Below are 8130 nucleotides of genomic sequence, written 5' to 3'. Positions count from 1 at the left end.
AATATATGTACAGTGAGTTGGGAGGGGGTCCAGGGCTCCAGGGAGAGAAGGGGGGGGGGGGGGAATCCACACACACGCTTCCTCTTCCACTCAGTCACCGCCACCGCTCCTCCGCACACACGCACTCCTCTTCAGCCGCACTCGCTCCAACACTCCACACACTGCCCCACTTGGACAGGTCCGGTGATTCGGTCCAGAATCTACAGACAGAAGGTCAAGGTTAGTTCCACAACATAAAACACGTGTAAGCGATTCTTCTTTGAATATGCCGCGAGCACGAACTCAGGTGGTTCGACGTTCCAGCGGTGAGCTGCTCTGTGCCACTGCCTTAAATAGCAGCTGGGGAAATCAGCCAGATCAGCCGCAGGTGGACACCATCCACAGGGGTGCGTGGGCCAAGAGTGAGAGCCCGTAATGAGCTCCACCCAGGCAGAGAGGAGGAGGAGAGACAAAAAAACTAAAACTAACAACAACAAAACCTGTAGCCAGCGTGGGCCAACCAGAGAGACACGGGGACCGTGACAGTTAAGAACTCATGCTCAAAAAAACAATTCAAACTCCAGAACATAAATCAAACTAAAGAAATCAGACTTATCGGCAGAAGCATAACACAACAGAAGAAGATATTAACAGACACTCTGACAAAGACTGAAGGAAGACTAAGGCTGTAGATATACCACACGAGGCAATCTGAGAAACTGGAAACACCAGGACCACAAAACACATCTGAACTTAATCAAGGTAAGGAGACGGGGAACAAAATGATAGACAAAGCACAAGCGGCACATGCTCAGCTAAGTTTAACAGAGGCAACTAAAATAGAAATATCTAACATAAAAATAGCAACTTGACACAGGAGGGAGAGCAAAGGGAGTAACTTCACAAAGAAATTGTGTCCAAGGCTGGAAATCTCACAGGAACTAAAGGAAACACTTGGACCAATTAACATTAAACCAAATAACAACCACAAATTTAAAAATAAGCCCAGAGAACCCACAGAGGAGGACATTGTTCCAGAAATCTTGTGGTTTGTTCAAAACCTAGGCCATGCTGCCACTTTCTTTTTAGAGACAAAAGCCTTTCTCCTGATATCCCTGTGTTGATGTTGTTTCTATATCATTATAACAATGTTGATATAGAAACAACACCAACACAAGATCAGCTTTGCAACTGACCAATGATGTTGTCTGAGCATTCAGTTAGCACTAGCCTAGAAGCCAGCTAATGCTATTAACGATCATGAGTAAATTAAATTGGGTTAACAGCAAGCCCAACTTGATAATATATTTATTATATTGTATAACTTAATAAAGAAAACAGTTGAACTTCTGACCATTTGTACTACAAGAGAGTTTTGTGTTTTAAGATGATGCAGGAACCACACCAAGACGGGAATATCAGATATATCTTCTCCTGGTAAGCCTTCCAAGAAAGTCATACTTTTCAGTCTTTGTTGGTGTATAATTGGGGTGACTTTGCAGGGGGCTCCACTCCTTGGAAGAGTTTGGGTATCTGTGCTAAAATACATGTAAGTGCTCTAGGCTGAGAAAAATAAAAGATTTGATTATCTTATGAGATTCCTCTGTGTGTCGCTCTCTGATGACAGTCTGTTCGGGTAACAGCTCAGATACAGTGTAGTAATATTTTGTGAAAAATGATATGTAGTCTTAAAGGTATAAGCATCAAAGCCCTCTGCAAGTCATCTGTTGCCGTGGGCTGTCCCAACCTGTCAGGATATTCCGAGTTTGTCTATCAAACTGTGTGCATCTGTGTGTACAATTACACAGAAGGTAATAGTTTCTTGTCATCACTGATTAATCCTGTAACTGAAATCTGCTATCAGCAGCATTAGCTAACAGTCTTGTGTTCACAGAGAGACACACACTGACATGAACAATAGAATATGAGGAGACACGCGTGCGTATGATTCCTGCAATGCTGAGATGTTGATCTGAAGCTCACCCATCTGAGCTGTGAATATGCATCAGATGAGCAGTTCTATAAATGTATAATAGTTCTGTTTGATTCTGAAAATTTTGGTAAACTTCAAGTAAAATACAAGGCCAATACCAATGCTTTTAAAGTATAAATGCAGCTTGTATAGGAGGGAGCGGAGTCTCCTGATTTATCAGATGAATGATCATTAATTTGTAAACTGAACGGATATGGACTGATAAGAATTTAGTGATTCTGATTCTCACTTCCAATTATCAATTATCAGTTTTCATTGGGTCCTCATTGGCCACCACAGCAGCATATCAAAGACATTTTTGCATATTAATGTGCGGTCAAATATTTGTGGAGGTATTTCCCCTCTTTGTTGTGATCAGTGCCGGGGTGGTTATTACACAGAACACTTTTCTTAAAGGTAATGCACTAAATTACTGAATTACTCCCAGAAAAAAGTAATTCATGACGCTGCTCTTTCCATTAATTTTGCATTTCTCCATAAAATGACTTGGAACACATTGTCTCAAAATTACTGTTTAACAACATGAACCGGAGGTTACAGTTCCTACCTTAGAAACATGAACAAGTAGAAATGGAGGCTGCAGCCTGACTCCATTTGTTACATGTTGAAGTTCACGGTCTGGCTGTCGGGCTGGGGTCGGCATTCACTCTGGGCGCTTGTTAGCTTAGCATTAGCATCCTGTCTGCCCAGGTGCTTGCAAAGAGCCAAAGTTGTGTTCGCAACAAATGTGTTTTTTTCTGCCCTGGTCAAGTTTGCACTTTACCATTATTCTTTTGTTCTTTTGGCGAATACAAATTAAAGCTAATGTGCATATGTGCTCTACAAGAACTTCAATTCCTGTTGCTAAATGTAACAAAACACCATTTCATGTATTTTGAAAGTGTTATTTTTCAGAGCTGGGATGTAAATGTTCGTGTTTGATGCTGTTTTTTCCTTCCTAAAGAATAATTTCTTCAACACAGTTCAGTGGACTTCATACTGAACTTAGAGGATGGAAACAATCGATCGATCCTATGAAGCTAGTATTGATCCGATACCAGCATCAGCGTTGGTATTGATACTATGGAAAATAAATGTTTTTAAATTATTTTGGTAAGCAGTTTTTCTCATTTTCCATACATCAGCTGCTCCATCTGACAAGCTTGAAATGAACTTTAAAATTGACTTAAAAAGAAAATAAAAAAAATTGCACCTCCCTGGTAGTGGGTCCACATGCTAAAAGCTGCGCGCCAGGCTTTCCTCCTGTATGTGCGATGGTGTGCACTTTATTGTGGCAATTTCCTCTGAGCTCCCTCCGCCCCGGCTGATGGACACATCCTGTGTTCTTTGTCTCACCTTATCGCTGCAGATCTATATTAAACAGCGCAGCACAGCCAGCATACCCCGCTGTACCTGTCATCTCAGCATCTGCTGAGCTGCCTGTCTGCCAGCCTCCCTCACTATCAGGTGTCTATCAAGACCTCCAGCTCATTTCATCTCTTTCCCAGCACTCGTATCTTCCTGTTTTTCTCTTTCTTATATGAATTTGGGCCGAGCGAGCCTGGGCCAGTGCTCTGTGTCTGGGCTGCTGTCACTTTGAGAACTCCCTCACAGGATTTGATTTGCAACCTAACGCTTAGTCGCAGTGGCTTTCCACTTCTTACAGAGTAGCTGAATTTGACATATCTTTCAACTCTCCCCTCAGTCATCTTTTTTTCAGAGGGTGACTCTTCTTTTCCCTGACAAATAATCCTGGCATTTACCTCTCTAACACACTCGGTCGGTCCTCTCCCTGTCTCTCCGGTTTTTTCTTCTTTTACGCAGCCTCTCCGCTGATTCTCCGATACCGTCGGTGCCTCTGAAGAACAGGAAATGAAACTCTTTTTTTCCCTCCAATCTGTCGCTCCCACCCTTTATCACACAGACACCTTGATTCCCTGCAATGACCGTCTGTCCCTCCTCTAATGAACTCATTTTGCACGAATGGAGAATACCATCTTATCTCCACACAGTGGGCCCTCTTTCACTTTCTCTCTCTCTCTCTCTCTCTGACACACTTTCTCTATCTGTCTCTCTTTTCTCCATTTCTCACTTTTCCTGTGTGCTTAGTTCATATAATTGTTGCCAAGATACACCGAGAGGTCCTTGATCTGTCTTCTCATTATAGATTAGGAGATGAGGGAGACAGAGACCGAGCAGGGGAAGCGATGCTTAATAGACTCTCTGAAATGCATCCATTATGCAAAATAGCCTTAAACAGAATGGGAAAACATTTTACCTAATGTTGAGTGCCTCTGAGGTGGCTGCAGCAGGGAATTGACTCTATATAAATAAAAGTTGTCCAGCTTATACAAGAAAACTCACATTTTTAGCATGCATTACATGTATTACAACGGACATCAGGTGTTCCTCCTGCACTGCTATTCTGCATGGAGAAGTATATGGAAGAAATCCATAGGATCAGAGTCCAAAGAACTTGAAACTGTCCTATCATACACAAGGAAATCAACACATGAGGACTGCAACAAACACTAGGAAATCACTGGAAGGTTGGTAAGGGATTGCAGGCTTGATACTGACGCTTTGAGCTTACAAAATGCAGATGTTCCAGAGCACTGCTCAGAAGTGTGGTTCAAAACACCCACTTCATGCGACCATGGCTAATTGAGGTCTTGGTGAGTTTCACCCCAGAAGGCTTACCTGCTGCTTCAAGGTTTGACTGACAGAGAGTGTAGAAAAAAAAACTAATGACACTGCAGACTCACAGGAAGCTTTAGAGTCATGAGCAGCAGCATAAGCAGGAGAGTTAACAATCACTAAAGTTTGTGTGAACTTTTTGACAGGCAAGTTGGTGTAAGCCATCATACCCACGGTGAAATTGCTGATGGCACAGAAGAGGTCAGAACATACCCGAATGATGCATTTGTTTTAAAGACACATGATCCACTTGTTTCTTGGCATGAACGATGGGTTGTATATCCACATTATTATATCTTGGCAATAAATAAATAAATATTGCCAAAGGTATTTGCTTGTCTGGCTTTACACAGATATAAACTTAAGAGACATTCTTAACATAGGGAATGTGTTTATGGGATTTTTTCCATTCTTCCAGAAGCATATTTGTGAGGTCAGACACCAATGATGAACAAGAAGGCTAACATGCGCCTCAGCATCTGCTGATCTCGCTCTGTGATTTTCCGTGGACTCCCACTTTGTGGATGAGTTGCTGTTGATCCCAATCACTTCCTCTCACAACTGACTGTGGAATATTTAGTAGTTAGGATTTTTTATAACTGGACTTGTTGCACAGGTAGCTCCTATCACAGTACCATGCTGGACCCGTGACCATGGAAGAGACTGGAACACCTAAATTCAGTGATTTGGAACGGTGAATGAATACTTGTCAGTATGTGACTGGGGTAAGAGCAGCTATTGTTTGGCACTGGTTTCCTACGTACCAGTGTGGGAGGGGAGTCAGAGAGATGTTTGTCATTGTGTCAGGATAATTGCACAAAAATAACCAAGATGCATTTCTTGGGAATGAGTGGTAGTAACATGTTTTCTCTCACAAAAGAACGTTTCCTAAAGAGAGCCCCATCAAAAAGTTTAGACTCTCAAAATTATTATCCACTGTTATATGTGCTGAAGAAATAATATTTATTTATATATCCAACAAAGGGACCATGTTTGTCACAAAAATCCACAGCAGAGAAAAGTGGAAATAAAGGAACACTGGAATTAAAAGTAATTTAAAAAAAGTTAAGAAGAAAAAAACATACAAATTTGACAAATTACCAAAAAGAGGAGGGGAAATTCATGAAAGTGCATTGAATAAAAGCAGACCTGGTGCTAACTAAACACCTGTGTAAGTAGGTATGTCTATAGGTGGCTTTAAAAGGCAGAAAAAACAAAACAAAACTGGAGAGATGTATAATGTAAATAAATGTTTCATTTATATGGCACCTTTCAAGACAAAGATAGCAACGTGCTTTGCAACAAAAATACATTGTGGCTGAAAGAGAGAGGCACTAATTTATTTGTCATCATCTGAGGTAATGATCAGTCCTTGATAAATTAAATCACATTATTTGAAAGAACAATGTCATATAAGTTGGATATCCTCCAGAGAACCGAGGAAAAAGAATCTTGCCATTGAACCTTTTTTGTGATTTTCTTCTTCTCTGGAGCTAAAACACTTGAGATATCAATGGAAAGCCTAGGATGTCCCCTATCTAATACATCAGATAGAGGTGTAAGTATACATTAGAAAGCAACAAAAGGGGCCTCAAAACAGAGTCTTGTGGAACACCACCCAGTAGGGCCAGCTAGGTTTCAGTACAGGCTATCAGAAAGATCCCCCATATGAAACCATCATAAGAGCAGTTTCTGTGGATTGTCTTTTTCAAAACACAGACTGAGTTTTAAAGTATTTATATATATTTAAATGCAGCAGCAAGTTCTAAGCACACAACTCTATCCAGATGTGTCGAAAAAAAGCAACTTTGATATATGGACATGTCCGTAGACAGTGAAGAATTAACAGTGCAGGGCTAATAGCTGGCAAGAACTGTAGTAATAAAGACTGGTATTACATCCAGATGTGCTGAAGGATTTCTTTGTTCTAGTGATCATCACTCTCAAATCTTGAAAGCTGATCAGTTGAAAGTAATCCAGAACAATAAGAGATGGAGGTGAGATGGAGGTCTACTGGAATGTCACATGCGCCAAGTCATTATCTTATCAAAAAAAACAAAAACAAAAAAACCCAAAAAACAACTTATTAGACATGGCAGAGAGAAAGGGCGAGTTGTTTTATTATTATTAATACCATCACATAAAATCTTTGGATTTCTTTCTGAAAAGGAGCTTATGTTTGCAAAGTGAGCAGTCTGGGCCTCCTTTAATGATGCATTGGCAGACTCTAAAAGATCTCTAAGCTCCATCAAAATGTCAAAAGCCCAAAGACCAGGTTCATTAAATGTTTTTAATAAAATGCTGTTGCTTATGATTAAAGATTTTTTTCATCTGACTTTTAAGAATGCATTATGACTCCTGCTCTTGCTAATAGGTCTTGCATATACATGTATGTATATATGTATATATATATACATACACACTCTAATTTAATTCTAATTTAAAAATTGTCATTGTAATAAATTAATACATAAATAATAAATTAAAAAGGTTTTAATTTTATTTTATAAGAGCAATTCTTGATCAACTATGTATGTCCGCTGTTTTTAATAGGGTCATATCCCCCCCTGTTGGTTTAAAAGTATCATGACATTAGTTGTTTGTTTTTTTAAAGGAACTGGGATTAGGGATGGAGGTGCGATAGATGGGCTCTCTTGCACTAGAGGAGGGTGTGGGGCTTTATGGTGGAAGAAAATGTGTAGCTATACAATGCACACTCAAAAAAGAAGAAACAAAAGATTGAAAGAAAAAAGATTCTTGGGGGTCTTAGATACTTAGATACTTGGTTAAAACTGAATGTACACTAATCAAGTAAGTTTCATTTGACTAGATTCCAATAAATGTAACATTTAACATTGTAATTGTGTAACAAAATGACATGGAAACGTACATGTAATCAACTCAACTTAAAAACGTGTTTTTAAATCTAAATGAATGAGACAGAACATAAACTTGTAATAACGTAAAAATTCACATTGAACGCAGAAATCATCTATATTGTGTCATCATTTTGTCCCTTTAGTATCCATACAATCTACCACACACACATAACCTATTGTGCACAAACACACACACACACACACACACACACACACACACACACACACACACACACACACACACATACACACACATACACACACACACACTGATCTGTCATCCAATCTCTCTTGGAGATCAGCACCCTAATTACAAGGAGGAGTGTCTTCAGTCCCATTGTCTTTATCTTTACACTAAGTCCCTGAAGTAGAATCATCCTCTCCTCTAATCCTAATTTTGTTTGCTGCTGCACACTCACTTTCTCAACACCTTTGCCTGTTGTGTAACCTGTCTCTGAAGGGTCTGTTTTAAGGGTTTTTTCCCCCGTGTTTCCTCATCTTTTGCCTTCTGTGATTCTGTCTTCAGCTTTCTCAGTTACCTTGCTGTCATAATTGTGGTTGCAGGGAATTTGTTCTCAGGGCAAATGACACATGTGCACACAA

The sequence above is a fragment of the Maylandia zebra genome, linkage group LG14 (assembly GCF_041146795.1).
Source record: "Maylandia zebra isolate NMK-2024a linkage group LG14, Mzebra_GT3a, whole genome shotgun sequence".
In the NCBI taxonomy this organism is placed as follows: Eukaryota; Metazoa; Chordata; class Actinopteri; order Cichliformes; family Cichlidae; genus Maylandia; species Maylandia zebra.
The sequence above is the reverse complement of the archived record's forward strand: the minus strand, read 5'-3'. Positions refer to the sequence as shown.